The sequence below is a fragment of the Lactuca saligna genome, chromosome 3, assembly GCF_052625555.1.
Source record: "Lactuca saligna cultivar CGN05327 chromosome 3, ASM5262555v1, whole genome shotgun sequence".
Taxonomy (NCBI): Eukaryota; Viridiplantae; Streptophyta; class Magnoliopsida; order Asterales; family Asteraceae; genus Lactuca; species Lactuca saligna.
Window position 1 is genome coordinate 218,623,455 of NC_136419.1, and position 22,820 is coordinate 218,646,274.

Here is a 22,820-nt window from a genome sequence, read left to right on the forward strand (position 1 = left end):
GTCATCCTAAATTCGTAGCACTCTTGCGTTGCACTTTGGTGGTACCTCTCCAGCAAATCTTGGTGCATTTCATAGGGATACATGTCCTCATAGGACTTTTGGAGTTCAAGATTCATAGTGGCTAGCATAATGCAATGGACTTTCGTTACATCATTCTCATGGGTCTCAAAGATGGCCATTTCTTCGGGAGTAGCGATTTTCGGATTGATCTTTTCAAGCTTCTCGTCGAGGACATATTCTTTGTCCTCGTAGTGAGCAATCATGAAAATGTATCTTATCCATTCGTTGAAATTCGATCCGTCGAATGTCACCTTTTGACATAGGCTCATTAGCGAGAATGAACCAACAACAGCGTTGTTGGCGTTTGCGTTAGACATCTGCAAATAGAAAGGAACAAAGTTTGATTAGAATTGAATCCCTAATTAAACACCCAAAATGAGAAATTAGGGCTAGGATCCAACAACATTATTTACACTTTAGAAAAGGGATGTCGTAATACAACATGCAAATAATTTGGAGGTAAGTGAATGACGATTCACTAATTCTTCACCATGAAAAACATAAAGGCTTAGGTTTTAAATGTATTGAGAATTCCTAGATTTTTGAGATTCATTGAACTTTTCAATGGCATGTATATATCTCGATATGCCCCTCTCATTTGTGACTGGGATGCCGACGATCACAAAGCCGATGTGAATAACCATGCAAATATACATGGTGCCCTCATTGTTACAGTCACGTATTCAATGTGCAAGTTAACCACACACGCTCCATCGAACTATGACAAAAAATGAGTCACCCTTTGCCACCTTTGGTTAGAACCAATTAGTGTGCCAGTTAACCACACACGCTCCACTAACTTCTTAGCAAGGGTGCAAAGTGTAATTTCATGGGATTGCATCAATTCACTTTTGCCTAAAGTAACTAGGATTGGGAATTTTGTAAAAACATTTAGTTACTTTATATAGTTTCATTACACTTATTAATGAAGAGAGGATTGCCCTATCCTACCCGTTCGGCTAACGACCCTCCACCAATCAAGGAAGCGGTGGGTAAGAGTGGATACCCATTAAACGGCCATTTTATAGGCCATAACCTTATACCCCTTATAAAACGGCCATTTTAGTTATACACACACACACACACACACACATATATATATATATATATATATATATATATATATATATATATATATATATATATATTAATCTTGTAATAATGGTATAGGGTGTATTTTAAACATTTTAAAATACTAGGGTTTTAATTTCAATTTAAAATTTTCGAAATTTATAACCTTTAAATTAAAATTTTAAATATTAAAACTCTTGATTTAATAACTATCTAAATTAAACAATTAATTTGAATTACTAAATCATAAAGGATTATTTTAAATTTAACAATTAATTTTATCCTAATCCCTAATATCCCTCTAAATTTCGAAAATATGGGAGGGGATAATTCAAAATCTTTAATTACCATATTTAACCATTAAAGGATAATTACAAGATATGGAATTATCCAAATCCCTAAATTTTAGGAACTTATATTGGGGAGGAGGCATATCTCGAAAATCTAGGGTTTGCAAACCCTAGATCTCGAAATCTTGGGCAACAAAGAAAAGGGTTTGAAAACCCTTCTCAAAATTTCGAACATTAGGGTTCAAGAAGCCTAAAATCGAAATCATTGCCTCCTAGTGTTTATTGGCCATAAACCCTAAAGTGTCAAATTCATACAACTATATAATTCTAATTGAAAACACTTAAACCATAAGCTCTGATACCACTGTTGGGTTTTATACAAACAATCCTATGTGTGCATGCAACCCTAGATTTGGATCTATGTTTTCTCTATTAGATACACAAATTTATGAACACAAGAATAATCCTAGCATGTACCTATGTATTTCAAAATTTATATGCTAGAAGGGATTACATACCTCTTGTTGTTATATTGCAATAACAACACCAATCTTCAATCTCTTGTCTTGGAAAGCAAGTACCACAAGTGTAGTACCCCTAATGGCTCACAAACACCACAAGCAAATGGAGAGGCAAGAGAGAGAGAGAGAGAGAGAGAGAGAGGACGGGCTAGAAATCGGCTCTAGGCTATCTTAGAAACAAGTGGCCGATTTCCCTTAGCCAAGGGGTCTTTATATAGGGTAGAGATTAGGGTTTTAGTCCTCATCCTTATCTAGTTGCTTTCCCACCAAACAATCCATAAGATAAGCCTATATCCTTATCCTTGGACAAATTCTAGGGCCTTATCCCCTTGAATTCAGCCCCTATAGTTTAATTAATTACATTTGATCACAAAATTAATTCTTGATTAATTATTGACCAATATTAATTAAACAAATATGATTTCTCCTTTAATATATTATTCCTATAATATATTAATAAATCATAATAACCTCTTTGTCTATTATTTCTCCAATCATGTTGCTTTCGTGAAGGCAACCCAAAAGGACCATGCACAACCGGGTCAAGTACTTACCAAATATGGTTACGAGCTTAGACACTAATCCAACAGATCTGCCATGTTATATTCCAAATCCGACATGTATGATACTTGGGGTTTGTTTATTCCACTAATCTAAGGCCATGCGTTCCAAAAATACTAACTAATCAAATCAAATTTTGGGTTTTTACATCTACATAAAGCCTAATCTCTAAAATACATGTAATGTGAACAATAGTAACAATTAAGGGATGAATCACTTACCAAATGTAGTTAAGAGACAACGGGTTCAAGATGTTTGGAAGGATAATGGAGGAAAATTGGTCGTGGGGTGTCTTCACTTCGTGTGGCAGTAAAATAAACATTGGGGAGTGGGTCAAAGTGATTAAGTAACTGCCCCACTCCTTTTGTTCTTTCCATCTTCTCTTGTACGCTTGAATCCGTCTATATATGCCTTCTTTGAATTTTCTTTTTCAGCTTTTACTTCATCTAAATCGAGCTTTCTCTTAGTCCTTTTTTTTCAAATTTACTTCCTACTTCTTTAGCTGAATAGGAACCTTCTCTTCTTTTGCCACTGGAACCGTTTCCTCCGAGATTACCCCATCTTCATCACTTGACAAATCATCTTCTTCCTCACTCATAAAAGTTGTTGGCTTTGTGTAGGTAATCACTTCAACAAAGAACGTGATAGATGCTCTTGGTTTGGAACTTTTAACTTGATGAATTGTCTTGATATCTTCCTCCATGAGCTTTTCTAATTCTTCAAGTTCATTATCTTCATCAATTTTGAACATCTTACCATTAACTTTAACTCCTTGAAACCCATCTTGTACTCCAAAGTCCTCTTTATCATCACCAACCCTTAATGTAAGCTTGGATGCACAAACATCTACTAAAGCACTAGAAGTATTTAGAAAGGGACGACCAAGAATGATTGGGATATTTACATCCTCCTCCATATCCAGAATCACGAAGTCAACTGGGAAAACAATTTTCTCAATTTTAACAAGGATGTCTTCTACGACTCCCCTTGGGTGTGTCACCGAACGATTAGCCATGTTGATGGTCATCTTTGTAGCCTTCATTTTCTGAATATTCAGCTTTTGATAGAATAAATATGGCATCAATTTATGCTAGCCCTAGAATTGGCTAAAGCATAAGTTTTAAAATTGTTACCAAACTCACATGGAAGAGGGAGGCATCCAGGATCTCCCATCTTCTTAGGTATTTCCCCTATCACCGATCTTGAGCTTTGTTCACTAAGAATGTCCTTAGAATTTTTATGTAGTTACTAACGACTGTGTACTAGATCTTGTAGGAACTTCGCGTATTCTAGAATTTTTGAAAGTGAATCGATAAAAGGGGTATTAATAGGAATACCCTTTATTTGTTGAATAAAGTCGAGGTGTTCCCTTTCTAGTTGAATGAGATGTACTCGAGATAGAAATGACAAAGACGGTCGGTAAGCCAAAACGGATTCTGCAATTTTCTGTTTAGATCAAGGACACGTCTTCAACATAGGAGGTTCACGACGTGAGTCTGGTGTTTCAGCAAAAAAATCGTTTTCGAGCTTTGACTTCTCTGGCTTTTGTTCGGATGGCTTTGGCTCCTCCTCTATTGCTTCTGAGAATTCAGAGATGGCCTCTTCTTCTGTGTCAATCACCATAACATGAGGTTGATTCATTTTCTTAGGAAATTGTTGAGAAAATTTTTTGTTAACCAAATTTGTTAGTTGACCAAGTTGGACTTCAAGATTGTAAATCGATGCTTGCTGATTTCTTAATGATTTTTGATGGTCGATCATCATAGCTTGTTGTTCCATCATCATTAACTTTTGATTTTTCAAGGTCGCATCGGTGTCATTATGTCTCTTTTCTAAAGCTTCGATAAAACGTGCTAACACATTTTCCTAGTAAACTTTATATTCAGCTGGTGGTTGATCCTTTTGATAGAAATCTCTGCATGTTTTCCTATATTTCTCCTCCTTCTGCTTCTTGTACTCATCATATGGCAACCTCTCTTTCCTTAGTTTTCTCCAATCATCATCATACTTGTCCCCACTCGAGTAGCAAACTGGAGCCTTTTTAGTTCCATAATCATCCAAATTATAGTCCTTAGTCAAATGTGGTCCATTACACCTCTCACAAGCAACTCGAATTGCATGAATTGATTGGTCCATTTGGGTCAATCTATGGTCTATAGTATTATGCATTGCCATCATAGTAGCCATTTCTTCAGAATGAGCACCTCCATTGCCTTTTACTCCGTCTTGTCTTGGATTGTGATAATCCCAAGAATGATTTGCAAATTCTTCAACTAGTTCCTTGACCTTGGTCGGATTTTTCTTTGTAAGTGGCCCTTGAGAATAGAGGAGCTGCCTTGTCAATAGATTCACCCCATCGTAGAATATCGACACCTCTTGTTGAATGTTAAGGTCATGTTGAGGAAAATTTCTTAACAACCCCTTGTAACGCTCCCATGCCTCGTAAAGTGACTCACCCGGGTTTTGCTCAAAATTGGCTATCGACTTTTTGATTTTTGCTATATTGGATGGTGGGAAAAATTGGTCTAAGAATTGTTCGCGCATCTGAGCTCAAGTAGTGATTGTACCAGGTGGAAGTGCCTTTAACCAATCTTTTGTAGCTCGTTTAAAAGTAACACGAAGCATCCTTATCAAGACAATATGTCTATTAACATTCGGGACATTAAAATAGTCTGCAATGTCATTGACTGCATCTATGTGCTTAAATGCATCCTCATGATCTTTTCCATAGAGTGGAATATCCTTTAATGCAGTAAGGATATGTCCTTTCAGCTCAAATGTAGCACTGGTAGGTATGGCAAGTTGTATTAAACCTGGACCAACATCATCTTTTATTTGCTTCTTGTAAGCTCCCATTGACATTTATTCAATGATTGCAATCCCTTTCCTTGGTTGTTTTCCGGGTTCACTCGTATGTAATTCAAATTCGGGCTCGCTATCGTATTCAGATTCGGTTTGGACAGGTATTTGATCTAAGTTTTAAACCTTGCTCTTGTTCTTTGAAGATGTACTCGGCTCTTCTGTTTTCTTTCCTGAATTATTTAAAAATACTTACTTGAATTCTTGTAAAGGTGTCTTCTTTGGTGTTTTATCTTCTTTCATGTACTCATCTTTCTTTTTGTGAAGGACCGACTGTGGATCTTCAAGTGGTGGTACCAAAGGTGTCTTAGAGCCGCTAGTCATGAACTCTTGCAAAATAAAAAAAAAATTGTAATACTGAACAAAAAGTAAATAAAATAAAAACAAAGGAAATGAAGAACTATTGAATTCACGTCGTGAATCAGGTACTGGAACAAAAACTAAAGCTGGTAAATTAACTTTTTGCAGGTTTTACCCCACTAAAAGGATCAATCAATATATAGCGAATAAATATTAAAAATCAAATAAGCCATTCCCGACAATGACGCCAAAAACTTGATGCGTGCAATAAGCACCACCTAATTTTATATTTATAATTGTAATTGAAAACACTTAAACCAGAAGCTCTGATACCATTGTTGGGTTTTATACAAACAATCCTATGTGTGCATGCAACCCTAGATTTGGATCTATGTTTTCTCTATTAGATACACAAATTTATGAACAGAAGAATAAAACTAGCATGTACCTATGTACTTCAAAATTTATATGCTAGAAGGGATTACATACCTCTTGTTGTTATATTGCAATAACAGCACCAATCTTCAATCACTTGTCTTGGAAAGCAAGTACCACAAGTGTAGTACCCCTAATGGCTCACAAACACCACAAGCAAATGGAGAGGCAAGAGAGAGAGAGAGAGAGAGAGAGAGAGAGAGAAAGAGAGAGAGGACGGGCTAGAAATCGGCTCTAGGCTTTCTTAGAAACAAGTGGCCGATTTCCCTTTGCCAAGGGGTCTTTATATAGGGTAGAGATTAGGGTTTTAGTCCTCATCCTTATCTAGTTGCTTTCCCACCAAACAATCCATAAGATAAGCCTATATCCTTATCCTTGGATGAATTATAGGGCCTTATCCCCTTGAATTCGTCCACCCCTTCCTTGGGGCATCCATTGCCCTAATTTGCAACTATCACATAATTATAATTCAGCCCCTTTAGTTTAATTGATTACATTTGATCACAAAATTAATTCTTAATTAATTATTGACCAATATTAATTAAACAAATATGATTTCTCCTTTAATATTATTCCTATAATATATTAATAAATCATAATAACCTCTTTGTCTATTATTTCTCCAATCAAGTTGCTTTGGTGAAGGCAACCCAAAAGGACCATGGACAACTGGGTCAAGTACTTACCAAATATGGTTACGGGCTTAGACACTAATCCAACAGATCTGCCATGTTATATTCCAAATCCGACATGTATGATACTTGGGGTTTGTTTATTCCACTAATCTAAGGCCATGCATTCCAAGAATACTAACTAATCAAATCAATTTTTGGGTTTTTACATCTACATAAAGCCTAATCTCTAAAATACATGTAATGTGAACAATAGTAACAATTAAGGGATGAATCACTTACCAAATGTAGTTAAGAGACAACAGATTCAAGATGTTCAGAAGGAGAATGGAGCAAAATTGGTCGTGGGGTGTCTTCACTTCGTGTGGTAGTATAATAAACATTGGGCAGTGGGTCAAAGTGATTATGTAACTGCCCCCGCCTCCATGTTTTTAACGATCACGACGTGAATTTCAAGTTAGGCTAAGATCCGGGCTTCAAAGCTAGGCTAAACGATGGTACCCCGTTTATCAATCCAGTTCACGACGTGAAGCTTATGCCCACGACTTGAAATATATTCTGGACAAAATATAGTGTAAATTATGATATTTATTTATTCTAATCGTTTACCACTTAATTCCTATAGTACTCCACATATAATTTTTACCATTAAAAAAGTTTTTAGATGATGAAATGATTACTTTCCTAAAAGTAATTTCTATAAAGAAAAGAAACGAAAATAAAAGAAAATGTAAACCAAACTCGGGTTGTCTCCCGAGAAGCGCTTCTTTTTTATGGATTCGTGAGCCAGACTCCGTGCCTCCTATGTTGAGCTATCAAACGAGTCCACCACCCGCTCCTTTTGTTCTTTCCATCTTCTCTTGTACGCTTGAATCCGTCTATATATGCCTTCTTTGAATTTTCTTTTTCAGCTTTTACTTCATCTAAATCGAGCTTTCTCTTGGTCCCTTTTTTTTCAAAATTTACTTCATACTTCTTTAGCTGAATAGGAACCTTCTCTTCTTTTGCCACTGGAACTGTTTCGTAAGAGATTACCCCATCTTCATCACTTGACAAATCATCTTCTTCCTCACTCAAAAAAGTTGTTGGCTTTGTGTAGGTAATCACTTCAACAAAGAACGGGATAGATGCTCTTGGTTTGGAACATTTAACTTGATGAATTGTCTTGATCTCTTCCTCCATGAGCTTTTCTAATTCTTCAAGTTCATTATCTTCATCAATTTTGAACATCTTACCATTAACTTTAACTCCTTGAAACCCATCTTGTACTCCAAAGTCCTCTTTATCATCACCAACCCTCAATGTAAGCTTGGATGCACAAACATCTACTAAAGCACTAGTAGTATTTAGAAAGGGACGACCAAGAATGATTGGGATATTTACATCCTCCTCCATATCCAGAATCACGAAGTCAACTGGGAAAACAATTTTCTCAATTTTAACAAGGATGTCTTCTACGACTCCCCTTGGGTCTGCCACCGAACGATTAGCCATGTTGATGGTCATCTTTGTAGCCTTCATTTTCTGAATATTCAACTTTCGATAGAATAAATATGGCATCAATTTATGCTAGCCCTAGAATCGGCTAAAGCATAAGTTTTAAAATTGTTACCAAACTCACATGGAAGAGGGAGGCATCCAGGATCTCCCATCTTCTTAGGTATTTCCCCTATCACCGATCTTGAGCTTTGTTCACTAAGAATGTCCTTAGAATTTTTCTGTAGTTGCTGACGACTGTGTACTAGATCTTTTAGGAACTTCGCGTATTCTAGAATTTTTGAAAGTGAATCGATAAAAAGGGTATTAATAGGAATACCCTTTATTTGCTGAATAAAGTCGAGGTGTTCCCTTTCTAGTTGAATGAGATGTGCTTGAGATAGAAATGACAAAGACGGTCGGTAAGCCAAAACGGATTCTGCAATTTTCTGTTCAGATCGAGGACACGTCTTCAACATAGGAGGTTCACGATGTGAGTCTGGTGTTTCAGCAAAAAATTCGTTTTCGAGCTTTGACTTCTCTGGCTTTTGTTCGGATGGATTTGGCTCCTCCTCTATTGCTTCTGAGAATTCAGAGATGTCCTCTTCTTCTGTGTCAATCACCATAACATGAGGTTGATTCATTTTCTTAGGAAATTGTTGAGAAAATTTTTTGTTAACCAAATTTGTTAGTTGACCAAGCTGGACTTTAAGATTGTGAATCGATGCTTGCTGATTTCTTAATAATTTTTGATGGTCGATCATCATAGCTTGTTGTTCCATCATCATTAACTTTTGATTTTTCAAGGTCGCATCGGTGTCATTATGTCTCTTTTCTGAAACTTCCATAAAACATGCTAACACATTTTCCTAGTCAACTTTATATTCAGCTGGTGGTTGATCCTTTTGATAGAAATCTCTGCATGTTTTCCTATATTTCTCCTCCTTCTGCTTCTTATACTCATCATATGGCAACCTCTCTTTCCTTAGTTTTCTCCAATCATCATCATACTTGTCCCCACTCGAGTAGCAAACTGGAGCCTTTTTAGTTCCATAATCATCCAAATTATAGTCCTTAGTCAAATGTGGTCCATTACACCTCTCACAACCAACTTGAATTGCATGAATTGGTTGGTCCATTTGGGTCAATCTCTGGTCCATACTATTATGCATTGCCATCATAGTAGCCATTTCTTCAGAATGAGCACCTCCATTTCCTTTTACTCCATCTTGTCTTTGATTATGATAATCGCAAGAATGCTTTACGAATTCTTCAACTAGTTCCTTGACCTTGGTCGGATTTTTCTTTGTAAGTGGCCCTTGAGAATCGAGGAGCTGTCTTATCAATAGATTCACCCCATCATAGAATATAGACACCTCTTGTTGAATCTTAAGGTCATGTTGAGGACAATTTCTTAACAACCCCTTGTAACGCTCCCATGCCTCGTAAAGTGACTCACCCGGGTTTTGCTCAAAATTGGCTATCGGCTTTTTGAGTTTTGCTATCTTGGATGGTGGGAAAAATTGGTCTAAGAATCGTACGCGCATCTGAGCTCAAGTAGTGATTGTACCAGGTGGAAGTACCTTTAACCAATCTTTTGCAGCTCCTTTAAAAGTAACAGGAAGCATACTTATCAAGACAATATCTCTATTAACATTCGGGACATTAAAATAGTCAGCAATGTCACTGACTTCATCTATGTGCTTAAATGCATCCTCATGATCTTTTCCATAGAGTGGAATATCCTTTAATGCAGTAAGGATATGTCCTTTCAACTCAAATGTAGCACTGGTAGGTATGGCAAGTTGTATTAAACCTGGACCAACATCATCTTTTATTCGCTTCTTGTAAGCTCCCATTGACATTTCTTCAATGTTCGCAAACTCTTTCCTTGGCTGTTTTCCGGGTTCACTCGTATGTAATTCAAATTCGGGCTCGCTATCGTATTCGGATTCGGTTTGGACAGGTATTTGATCTATGTTTTAAACCTTGCTCTTGTTCTTTGAAGATGAACTCGACTCTTCTATTTTCTTTCCTGAATTCTTTGAAAATACTTACTTGAGTTCATGTAAAGGTGTCTTCTTTGGTGTTTTATCTTCTTTCATGTTCTCATCTTTCTTTTTCTGAAGGGCCGACTGTGGATCTTCAAGTGGTGGTACCAAAGGTGTCTTAGAGCCGCTGGTCATGAACTCCTGCAAAATAAAAAAATAAAATAAAATTGTAATACTGAACAAAAACTAAATAAAATAAAAACAAAGGAAATGAAGAACTACTGAATTCACGTCGTCATCTGAAGTCTCACTTCGTGAATCAGGTACTGGAACAAAAACTAAAGCTGGTAAATTAAATTTTTGCAGGTTTTACCCCACTAAAAGGATCGATTAATATATAGCAAATAAATATTAAAAATCAAATAAGTCATTCCCAGCAACGACGCCAAAAACTTGATGCGTGCAATAAGCACCACCTAATTTTATATTTATAACCTAACTAAATTGCACCTAGGCAGTTTACCTAGTGAAATTGTAGAATAGTTTGGGTAAGTCGGATGTTGATCACAGGTAACGGTTTTGACTAGTTTATTTATCTACTACTAATTAACCTAATTATTAACAAAGAAAAGGGTTTTATCTACTTTTACAAGTTTAGCTGATCTTAATTTTTTAACACAAACTTAATCAATAAACAAAACACTTATGTTAGTTCGAATCCACTTTCACTTAATGGGTTATACGTTAGTTATGACTCTTACCGTTGGTACCGATTAAGATAGTATTAGCATTTTAGTTCTAAGTCTACTAACCTTAATCAATTCATGTAAATCTATGTATGGTCATACAATAGTTAATACGAAATCAATTATTAAGTGAGATTGGCGCTATGTAAGATTGATTTGAAAAACACACATTATGGTCATAATCATGAATTCTCTAGCACAACTTAATGTTAACAATTTAGTTTCTTAACTAAGATTGGTTTGATATTAGCTCTAATAAACTAGTGTTCACTGAATTATTAGGTATTCAAATTCATGCAGATTTGTATTCACTAACTACACAGAATAAGAATTTTAAGCAATTAATTATCAAACAAACATACTAGGTAAAATAATAATTAAGATTATAAGTACCAATATTCTATGCAAATAAACAAATTATTAGTACAAATGAAAATCAATATTGCCTAAAAATATGTATAAATATGGAAATATCAAAATACCCCACACTTGTGCTTTGCTTGCCCTCAAGCAAGTTTAACTATTTTTAATTCAAACCTTCATCACCAACATCACATACAAAAATCCAACTCAAACTCAGCCATTACGTCAAGATCTCAACGCATGCTATTGTGTCTAAAATTTTCCTAAAGACCCCCTCAATTCTAAGTACCCACAATCCTCATAAACACACACCCACTTCTTTTCAGCAATGCTCATTTTATCCATCTGTTTGAATACATCCGCAGAAAACTTCCTAACCTCAAGGTATTTTTTTAAAGCTACCCAAACATACATAATCTAGAGAATTACAACTTTAAGATACCACAATGGAGCTTTTTGAATTCTTCACTAGTTTGATATCAACTCTTTGATTTCTTCGCATTCACCACCTTTTTTTTGTGTGTTTTTTGGTATCTTCAACTTTTATATTTTTAGAATTTTTGATCTTTGATCTTCAAACTTTGATACTTCATAGCTCCAAAAATTCTTCATTTTTTGGTAATTACTCACTTGCTCACTCTCTTTTTTTACATGTACTTACTTTTTTATTTCTACTCAAAACCCTACATGCTTAAGTAGGAGCGCTTAACTTCAACCCTTATTTGTTAAAGATATTAGTTTTCTTGGATACGTTTCAAGTACAGGCTGCTAAACATATTGCATCCCTCAAACTAAGCGAGGTTGTGTTTTTGTCCCATTATTTCACTAGAATAAAGGAGACCACAAATGCACTATAACATATATTGGTTCAAATAAACATTTGAGCTCTCATCGGATCACCCCATGCAACATTAGCAACTTATGTTCAAATTATTACAAGATCAAATTATTAGAATATTCTTTCAAACCTATGAAAAAATTTTAATTTACCTATTTCTTGCAATTTACTTCTACGAACCCCTACCCCTGCCTTATTACATACAATGCCCTCATTGTATATATAAAATAAATTAAAAACAATAACAGGGAGAAAAAGGAATAGACTCCCTTGGGATAGAAGTGGTAGGATCGAACTTCAATCCTGTGGATGAAATATGCATCGTGAATTTGGTTTCCTTCTAGATAGGAACCCGGATCTTGGTCTCTCGAAATGTATAATGCTCTAATAAAATACGGAATCAAAACAACAATTTTTAATAAACGGGGTGCAAATATCCAAGGTATGAAGAACAATGCGGGAAAGCATACGCCGCATTACATGGGAGAGGAAACGAACCATAAAAATCTTCATAATGATCCCAAGAAGAAACATGGTGAAGCAAGAAGTAAGATGCATCAGTAGATCTTACTTTTGTGTAAATTTACTAATCACGTTGTGAAGAGAAGAAATACGTCATGAATTCGCTAAAAAGCGTATCTTCAAAATCCATTGTGTTTTGATTCACGACGTGTTCAAGCGTACCACATCGTGAAACCTGGGCAGTCAGGCAATAAAATCTTCCACTTTTTCTTTTGTCACACCCCAGCCATCGGCGGAAACACCGGGCGGTGTAACGTCATTTCTCGTATCATAGTTATCAACTTCCTAAAAACACATGTATTTAAAAATACGTGAACATAAAGTTGGTGAGTCCACATTTTTTGACTCAATATAAAAATAATACATTTTCCAAGTTCAAAAGTATAGTTTTGAAAGTATCATTTTGACTCTCCAACGTTTAGCATATACATATACATACATATATATATATATATATATATATATATATATATATATATATATATACATATATATATATATATATATATATATATATATATATATATATCCTAGGTATAAAAGTTTACTTACCAAATAAGTAGTTTACCTATAAGTCTCATATACTATGAATATAAGTGTTTGTAATTCCATACAAACGAAAGTTGCTATGTATAAATCTTATTTCAATTCTATACGAGAAAACCGCTACGTATAAATCTATTTCAATTCTATACGAGTATGCGTGATAGGTATAATTATCTACTTAATATACAAGTAGTATACCTACCAGTTTCTTGTACCTAGAGTATAAGTATTCGGGAAACTTATACTTAACATTAATACTTGTGTAACAAAAAAGTATAATGCTTCTAAAAATTTGCTACCATGAGTCCATAACCGCGGCTATATGACTAGTTTCAAATCTCTGTTTGATGCTACAAGTTTTGCATCTTGAGATAGTTTCCACACGCTTCATCAACGTCGGAACAATAAACAAACAAAAGGACAGTTCGTCACTCGTACACGGTTTTGTTGTAGCTAGCAACCACGAGTGGGGTTGTCAACCCGTATCTTATTCATACACAACTTCCTCACTCACATGGGATTAACGGTTATAGGTCAGAGGATTTTCCCTAAGATTTCCAATCTTAGTTTATGAATAGAATAGTTCATGTAGGCTTGTCAAGTTCCGTTAGTTTTAGTAGTAAAATCATATTCGTGTCTAAAACCCTAAGTTATTAGACTATTCTATTAACATTACTCCTAATATTTATAATACTTAGGTAGTACAACAGCTATAATTAGAATTAAAACCAGGTTTGATCTTGACTTAAAACCCAAAATAATAACATTCTTATCAATTAACATATAGAACTTCCGAGTATAACTCTGGAACTATATCGCACATAACATATATATATATATATATATATATATATATATATATATATATATATATATATATATATATAGAATCCTAAGTATAACTCAAGATCTACATTAGTATACTACTATAATAATACCATGCTAACAAGTTGACGATAGTTGTATATTTTCAAAATATTATATTTAGAGCAACTATATCCCGGTTATTATAACTATCTACGTTGATACTGATATATACTATCATATAGACATAATAATTAGGCATATATAACATTTAGCATGCATTTTACCCCAAAAATATTAGAAATTGGGGCCGTGAAACTCACCTTAGCAACGTGATTTTATGTAATCTAAGCAGAAACGGTCAGCATACAAGGTCGTTGGGGCTCGGGATGCAAGAGGGGTTCAACAAATGAGAGAGAATAAAGGAGATCAGGTGTAAGAATGGCTGGGGTCGATCTTGCTATTTATAGTAAGATTTTTGGCCCTCAAGATGTGAAAAACTCATTGTTCACGTCGTGAGTTTGGATCTTATCTCTTCGTAGACTTGCCATCCGTCTTCTAGCTTACGAAGGTGGCAAAATGAGCCCTCACGACGTGAAAAATGCCTTGTTCACTTCGTGAGTTTGGATCTTATCCCCTCGTAGCCTTGTCACACCTTATAGATCCGAAATATGGCGGTTTGACTCCTGACGTCGTGATTCTTTAAAAACTCACGTCGTGAGTTCAGTCAAATTAGGGTTTCTGACAGCGACATCTTCGGAAGGCCATAACTTTTCCATACGAACTTCGTTTTTAACGTTCTTTATATCCATGCGTAGGTATTTACGAGCACTACAACTCTCTTTTAGACTCCAATAGCTAATTATAAGCCTATTTTAAATTCATTATGTTATAAAGATTTTATAGTGTTCTGTTTATCATAACTTCTTCATGCGAAGTCAGATTTAGATGTTCTCTATATTTTTGGAATCGTATGTATGTATACTTTGAGTTGTAGCATAAAGAAAGTTCATATTTGTACTATAATTATCATGAAATACACAGTAAGTTTATTACATTAGTAGTTTAACAAAATCACATTACGTGATTGGCATAATCACATGTGATTATTATTGACCTGTTTTGACTGGCGTTACAACTTTCAACTTGGATATTTTATCAATATCTTAATGAAATAAGATATTGCTAATTGCAACAACTTAGGGCACTTCGATAACTCTTTCCTCTCTAACGACGCACCCCACACTTATTTCCAATATTGGGTCTCGAATCGTGACTCTAAACTCTAAACAGCCCTTTGTTAACCGTAAAGCTCATAATTAGACCTTCCTTCCCAAGGCTCCTTAGCAATTCTGAAACATAGCAACCAAAGGAAAAATAAAAGTAACATAATAGCTTAACAAAACTTCAACAACATAAACAAAGTTCAAACCAAAAATAAAATTAAACAAAAGCACAATCAAACTAAAATAAAGAGATCAATCATCATCTTCACTTCCTTGAGCTCCACTTGGTCCTTCTCCATCTCCCCTTTTTTGTTGATACGAGCTCCATGTCGAGCAAACAGGGTAGTGACTCCCCAAATGTGGTGGTTGCTCAATATGGAAATGTCGGACCATATTCTCCATCATACCCCCGATCCAATTAGTGCTCAAGGATAACTGATCAAAATATCCAGAAATCTCTCCACCAAAATGTGCTCCTCTCTATGGTGCATTTTGTTGCATCGATTGTCCTCTCTCGCCTCGTCCTCGAACATTCCTCTGCCGAGGCCTTTGTTGTGGTTTGGGTTGGTCGGTCGAATGCTCATCATCTTCCGGAGGTATCACATATCCTCCCCCAACATTCACCACCACTCGCATAACACCCAAAAACAGAACCGTCAAATCATTATCCGGAAAGCGAGTAAGGTTGCGAATAAAATTGGGAGTTAAAATATTGTAAGACCGGGCAAGGTGGGTGACTAAAGGTCCACCTGTAATCGGACTCCCGGCCTAGAATTTTCCATTTTCTTCCCCAAAATTCGAGCTAGCATGTAAGGAAGGTCGCAACAAACCCAAGGAGTAATAATACTCCACAAATAGAACAAATTCTAAATAAACACCTTATCACCATGGTGCTTGTGGTTGATCGAAAAAGTGTTGAGGCGATAAAGAAAATGATACACGGGATTCCGAATCTTTGATTCACTAGAATCACGAGGATTGTACTCGTGATTGGAGATTATTCACCAAAATTGAACGTCCAAAATGTCGGGATTAAAATCCCGAACACTCCAAAGTAAAAAGGGCACAAAGAATGGAGGCTGTGTCTCCACTTCTATATATAACCCCATACGCCAAGAAAATTCCCGAAGACTACATTCCCGATATACCTCACCTAACCGAAAAACAAGTGCCCGATTATAATCGAAGTCCACGGTCCCATAGAGAAAAACTCCACCGACAATTCCCGATAAATGGGTTCTTGAGTGGCAAAGAAATTCCTCAACCCATGACATGTAAAAGAAAAATTAACCCCCTCATACACCTTCGTCCAATAACGCTCTAATTCCACAATTATACCCACACCGCGCAACAATCTCCAATCGACAATATGTGCTATCACAAACTCTCTATTATATAGCCATCCCAAACGGTTTTCATATGTGGTCAACAGTGCCCGAGAAATGTCGTGTGAAAACTGGTATAACGGATAAATGCTCGTAACACCAATAGGATTCTCCTCTTGTTGAACAGCTCTTCTTGTACCCATATTCCCGCATTGACCAAAAAAAAAGAAAAACAAAAACAAAATACCTAAAATTTCTCATTAAAAACGAAATCAGAATATCTGTTCACCCAGAGTACACGACGTGTACTGGCTATTCATGTTGTGAATCATAGTTGGGATGTGAATCTCGATCTTCCATGTTATAGTCCAAATCCGACATGTATGATACTTGGGGTTTGTTTATTCCACTAATCTAAGGCCATGCATTCCAAAAATACTAACTAATCAAATCAATTTTGGGTGTTTTTCATCCACATAAACCCTAATATCTAAAAAACATGTAATGTGAAGTATAGCAACAATTGAGGGATGAATCACTTACCAAATGTAGTTAAGACACAACAGATTCAAGAAGTACGGAAGGAGAATGGAGAAAAATTGGTTGTAGGGCGTCTTCAATTCGTGTTGCAGTAGAACAAACAAAGGGGAGTGGGTCAAAGTGATTATGTAACTGGTCCCCCCCCCTGTGTTTTTAATGATCACGACGTGAATTGCCAATTCATGGCATGAATATCAAGTTGGGCTAAAATCCGGTCTTTATAGCTGGGCTAAACGATGGTACCCCGTTTATCAATCCAATTCACGATGTGAAGCTTATGCCCACGACATGAAATATAGTATGGACAAAATATAATGTAAATTATGATATTTATTTATTCTAATCGTTTACCACTTAATTCCTAAAGTAACCCACATATAATTTTTACCATTTAAGAAGTTTTTAGACGACGAAATGATCACTTTCCTAAAAATAATTCCTAAAAAGAAAAGAAAAGAAAAGAAAATGAAAACGAAACTCGGGTTGCCTCCTAAGAAGCACTTCTTTTTTATGGAGTCATGAGTCGGATTCTGTGCCTCCTATGTTGAGCTATCAGAGGAGTCCACCACCTGCTCCTTTTTTTCTTTCCATCTTCTCCTATACGCTTCAACCCGTCTAATATATGCTTTCTTTGAATTTTCCTTTTTAGGTTTTACTTCATGTAAATCGGTTTTTCTCTTGGTCCCTTTTTTTCCAAATTTGCTTCATTCTTCTTTAGGTCAATAGGAACCTTCTCTTCTTTCACCTCTGGAACCGTTTCCTCCAAGATAACCCCATCTTCATCACTTGACAAATCATCTTCTTCCTCACTCATCAAAGTTGTTGGCTTTGTGTAGCTAATCACTTCAAAAAAGAACGGGACGAATGCTCTTGGTTTGGAACTTTTAACTTGATGAATTGTATTAATCTCTTCCTCCATGAACTTTTCTAATTCTTCAAGTTCACTATCTTCATTAATATTGAACACCTTACCATAAACCCATCTCGTACTCCAAAGTCCTCTTTATCATCACCAACCCTCAATGTAAGCTTGGATTCACGAACATTCACTAAATCACTAGCAGTATTTAGCAAGGGACGACCAAGAATGATTGGGATATTTACGTCCTTCTTCATATCCATAATCACTAAGTCAACTAGAAAAAAAAATCCCAATTTTCACAAGGATGTAATCTATGACTCCCCTTGGGTGTGTCAACGAACAATTAGCAATGTGGATGGTCATCTTTGTAGCCTTCATTTTCTGAATATTCAACTTTTAGTAGAATGAATATGGCATCGAATTTATGCTAGCCCCATAATCGGCTAAAGCATAAGTTTTCAAATTATTACCAATTTCACATGGAAGAGCGAGGCATACAAGATCTCCCATCTTCTTAGGTATTTCTGCCATCACAACTATTGAGCTTTGTTCACTAAGAATGACCTTAGAATTTTTATTTAGTTACTGACGAGTGTCTACTAGATCTCGTAGGAACTTCGCGTATTCTAGAATTTTTGAAAGTGAGTCAATAAAAGGGGTATTAATAGGAATACCATTTAGTTGCTGAATAAAGTCCAGGTTTTCCCTTTCCAGTGGATTGAGATATGCTCGAGATGGAAACAACAAAGATGGTCAATAAGTCGTAAAGGATTCTTCAATTTTCTGTTCAGATTGAGGCCATGTCGTGAACATTGGAGGTTACCAACGTGAGTCTGGTCGTTTTCGAGCGTTGACTTCTTTGGATTTGGTTCGGGTGTCTTTGGCTCCTCCTCTATTGCTTATAATAATTTAGAGATGGCCTCTTCTTCCATGTCAATCACCATAACATGAGGTTGAGTCGTTTTCTCGGGAAATTTTTGAGAAAATTTTTCGTTAACCAAATTTGTTAGTTGACCAAGTTGGACTTCAAGATTGTGAATTGATGCTTGCTGATTTCTTAATGATATTTGATGGTCAATCATCATAGCTTTTTGTTCCATCATCATTAACTTTTGATCTTTCAAGGCCGCATCGGTGTCGTTATGTCTCTTTTCTGAAGCTTACATAAAACATGCTAACATATTCTCTAAGTCAACTTTACGTTCAGATGGTGGTTGATCCTTTTGTTAGAAAACTCATCATGTTTTCCTAATTTCTCTTGCTTCTGCTTCTTGTACTCATCATATGGCAACCGCTCTTTCTTTAGTTTTCTCCAATCTTCAACATACTTTTCCCCACTCGAGTAGCAAACTTGAGCCTTTTTAGTTCCATAATCATCTAAATTACAGTCCTTAGTCAAATGTGGTCCATTACACCTCTCACAACCAACTCAAATTTCATGAACTGATTAGTCCATTTGGGTCAATCTCTAGTGCATAGTATTATGCATTGCCATCATAGTAGTCATTTCTTCAAAATCATCACCTCCATTGCCTTTTACTCCATCTTGTCTTGGATTTTGATAATCTCGAGAATGCTTTGCGAATTCTTCAACTAGTTCCTTGACCTTGGCCGGATTTTTCTTTGTAAGTGGTCGTTGAGAATCGAGGAGCCTTGTTATCAATACATTGACCCCATCATAGAATATAGACACCTCTTGACCATTGACAATTCCTAAACAACCCTTTGTAACACTCCCATGCCTCGTAAAGTGACTCACCCGGGGTTTGCTCAAGATTGGATATCGACATTTTGAGTTTTGCTATCTTGGATGGTGGGAAAAATTGGTCTAAGAATTGTTCGTGCATCTGAGCCCAAGTAGTGATCGTACCAGTTGGAAGTGCCTTTAACCAATCTTTCACAGCTCCTTTAAAAGTAACAGGAAGCATCCTTAACAAGACAATGTCTCTATTAACATTCCGGACATTAAAATAGTCTGCAATGTCACTGACTTCATCTAAGTGCGTAAATGCATCTTCATGATCTTTTCCATAGAATGGAATATCGTTTAATGCAGTAAGGATATGTCCTTTCAGCTCAAATGTAGCAGTGGCACGTATGACAGGTTGTATTAAACCTGGACCAACATCATCTCTTATTCGCTTCTTGTAAGCTCCCATTGACATTTCTTCAGTGAGCACTCGTTCCTTGGCTCGTTTCCGGGTTCACTCGTATGTAATTCAAATTCGGGCTCGGTATCGTATTCGGATTCGGTTTGGACAGATATTTGATCTAAGTTATCAACCATTCTCTTGTTCTTTGAATACCAACTCGGCTTTTCCGTTTTCTTTCTTGACTTCTTTGAAACCACTGACTTGAATTCTTATAAAGGTGTATTCTTTGATGTTTGATCTTCTTTCACGTTCTTATCTTTCTTTTTATGGAGGGCTAACTATGGATCTTCAAGTGGTGGTACCAAAGGTGTGTTAGAGCCTCTGGTCATGAACTCCTACAAAATAATAATAAAAAATGTAAAACTGAACAAAAACTAAATAAAATTAAAAACAAAGGAAATGAAGAACTACTAAATTCACGTCGTGATCTGAAGGCTCACGTCGTGAATCGGGTACTCGAACAAAATCTAAAGTTGGAAAATTAACTTTTTGCCGGTTTTACCCCACAAAAAGGATCGATCAATCTAAAGAAAATAAATATTAAAAATCAAATAAGTTGTCCCTGGCAACAGCGCCAAAAACTTGATGCGTGCAATAAGCTACACCTAATTTTATATTTAAAACCTAACTAACTCAACTAACTAAATTGCACCTAGGCAGTGTACCTAGTCAAATTGTAGAATAGTTTGGGTAAGTCAGGTGTCGATCACAAGGAATGGTTTTGACTAATTTATTTATCTACTACTAATTAACGTAATTATTAACAAAGAAAAGGGTTTTATCTAATTTTACAAGTTTAGATGAACTTAATTTTTTTAACACAAACTCAATTAATAAACAAAACGTTACTGTTAGTTCGAATCCACTTTCACTCAATGGGTTACACATTAGTTATGACTATTACCATTGGTACCAATTAAGATAGTATTAGCAGTTTAGTTCTAAGTCTACTAACCTTAATCAATTCATGTAAATCTATGTATGGTCATACAATAGTTAACACATAATCAATTATTAAGTGAGATTGGCGCTATGTAAGATTGATTTGATAAACACACATTATGGTCATAATCATGAATTCCCTAGCACGACTTAATTTTAATAATTTAGTTTCTTAACTAAGACTGGTTTGATCTTAGCTCTAATATACTAGTGCTCACTGAATTATTAGTATTCAAATTCATGCAGATTTGTATTCACTAACTACATAGAACAATAATTTTAAGCAATTAATTATCAAACAAACATACTAGGTAAAATTAATCCAACACAAGCATATTACCAACAAGTAAAGTCATTAATAATGCATTAAAACCATGACTTCCAGCTTCATCTAACTAACAAAAGCAGCTAGATTTAGTTGGACATACTAAGAACTAGACAAACAAAATCCATAATCAAAGACATGTTTAAGTGTACCAATATATAAACCAATTTATGAACTTCTTCTTCCTTGGTGTTGAAAACCAATTCCAAACCCTTCCTTCTTCTGAAAGTCGTCTCCAGGAATCCTCCAAGGTGGCTAAAAAGTCTTTCAAATCATAACGATCAAGCGTTTATATAATTTTCCAAAAAGTCGTGATTCATGGCGTGACAAGATGTTTCACTTCGTGACTTAAGACATGTCCTTATTGGGCACAGATTCTTACTTCGCACATATTTATCTTCAGGAAGATTCAAGGCCATGTTGTGATCTTGTAGTTCACGTCGTGATTAGAGTTAAATCCGTTGATTTTTCATTCTTTATTTCTCCAAGTCTCCAAAGTTCCTTGTTTTGTCATTTTTGGTCCCTTTCTTCGAAAGTGCTTCTATTTTGGCTGCAAAATAATAATTAAGCTTATAGGTACCAATATTCTATGCAAATAAACAAATTATTAGTACAAATGTAAATAAATATTGCCTAAACATATGTATAATTATGGCAATATCAAGGGCCAAACTTGACATCTATAATAAAACAAGGGTTTATGAGATATACCTGGTCTTAGGATGTTACATTCCCATTTACTAAAATCAATAAAAATTGATGAGGCCTAATAAAGGAAATGAAATAAAAGAATCAATAAGAGAAAAAAAATTGAAGCATAAGGTTATGGCACTCACTAACCTTCAACATCAATATCAAGTAAAGTTGAATATATATTATACTAAGAATTTTGATGGTCGTTAGAAATATGAAAAATAAGAATTAAGAGTGATTACTGTAGAGAGGATATGACAAATTGTTGAATCAACAGTAGGGTCAGTAATGATTTCCACCTCATTTCACTAAATGATGAAGAAGAAGAGTGTATAAGAAACTTTACATGTGAGAATCACAATGTTTTGAAGAATCATCGCTGCTTCTCGTCTTCAATTAGTGTTTTAGGAGATAAATGGAGCGAGAAGGTATTTTGAGAGATAGTAGGAAGAGGAGTGTGCTATAATATTAATAAGAAAATGATTTGGAATTGAGAAATATCGAGAGAAATCAGGTAATTACAGAGAATGCAGGTGGATGAATCAAGTTTCCATTTTAATGAGATTTTAATTGAGTTTGAATTTTTTTGGAAGATAACGTTCCTGATTTTATTGCATTGTGAGTTGAAATGATGAAAAGGGTAATTTCGGAATATCACTTAGACATTTTGAGTGGGAAAAATAGCTTGGGGGAGGCTGAGAAATTACCACAAGGCAATTTATATATATATATATATATA

At 35.5% G+C, this 22,820-nt stretch overlaps 2 non-coding genes across 2 annotated transcripts; both read left to right on the forward strand.

Moving 5' to 3' along the window:
- Positions 1-4,892: 4,892 nt before the first annotated feature.
- Positions 4,893-4,999, forward strand: LOC145038112 (small nucleolar RNA R71). Its single transcript, XR_013679179.1, has one exon. It is a non-coding gene; the product is annotated as a small nucleolar RNA R71 (small nucleolar RNA).
- Positions 5,000-9,597: 4,598 nt separating this feature from the next.
- On the forward strand, positions 9,598-9,704 carry LOC145038102 (small nucleolar RNA R71). Its single transcript, XR_013679170.1, has one exon. It is a non-coding gene; the product is annotated as a small nucleolar RNA R71 (small nucleolar RNA).
- Positions 9,705-22,820: the final 13,116 nt, after the last annotated feature.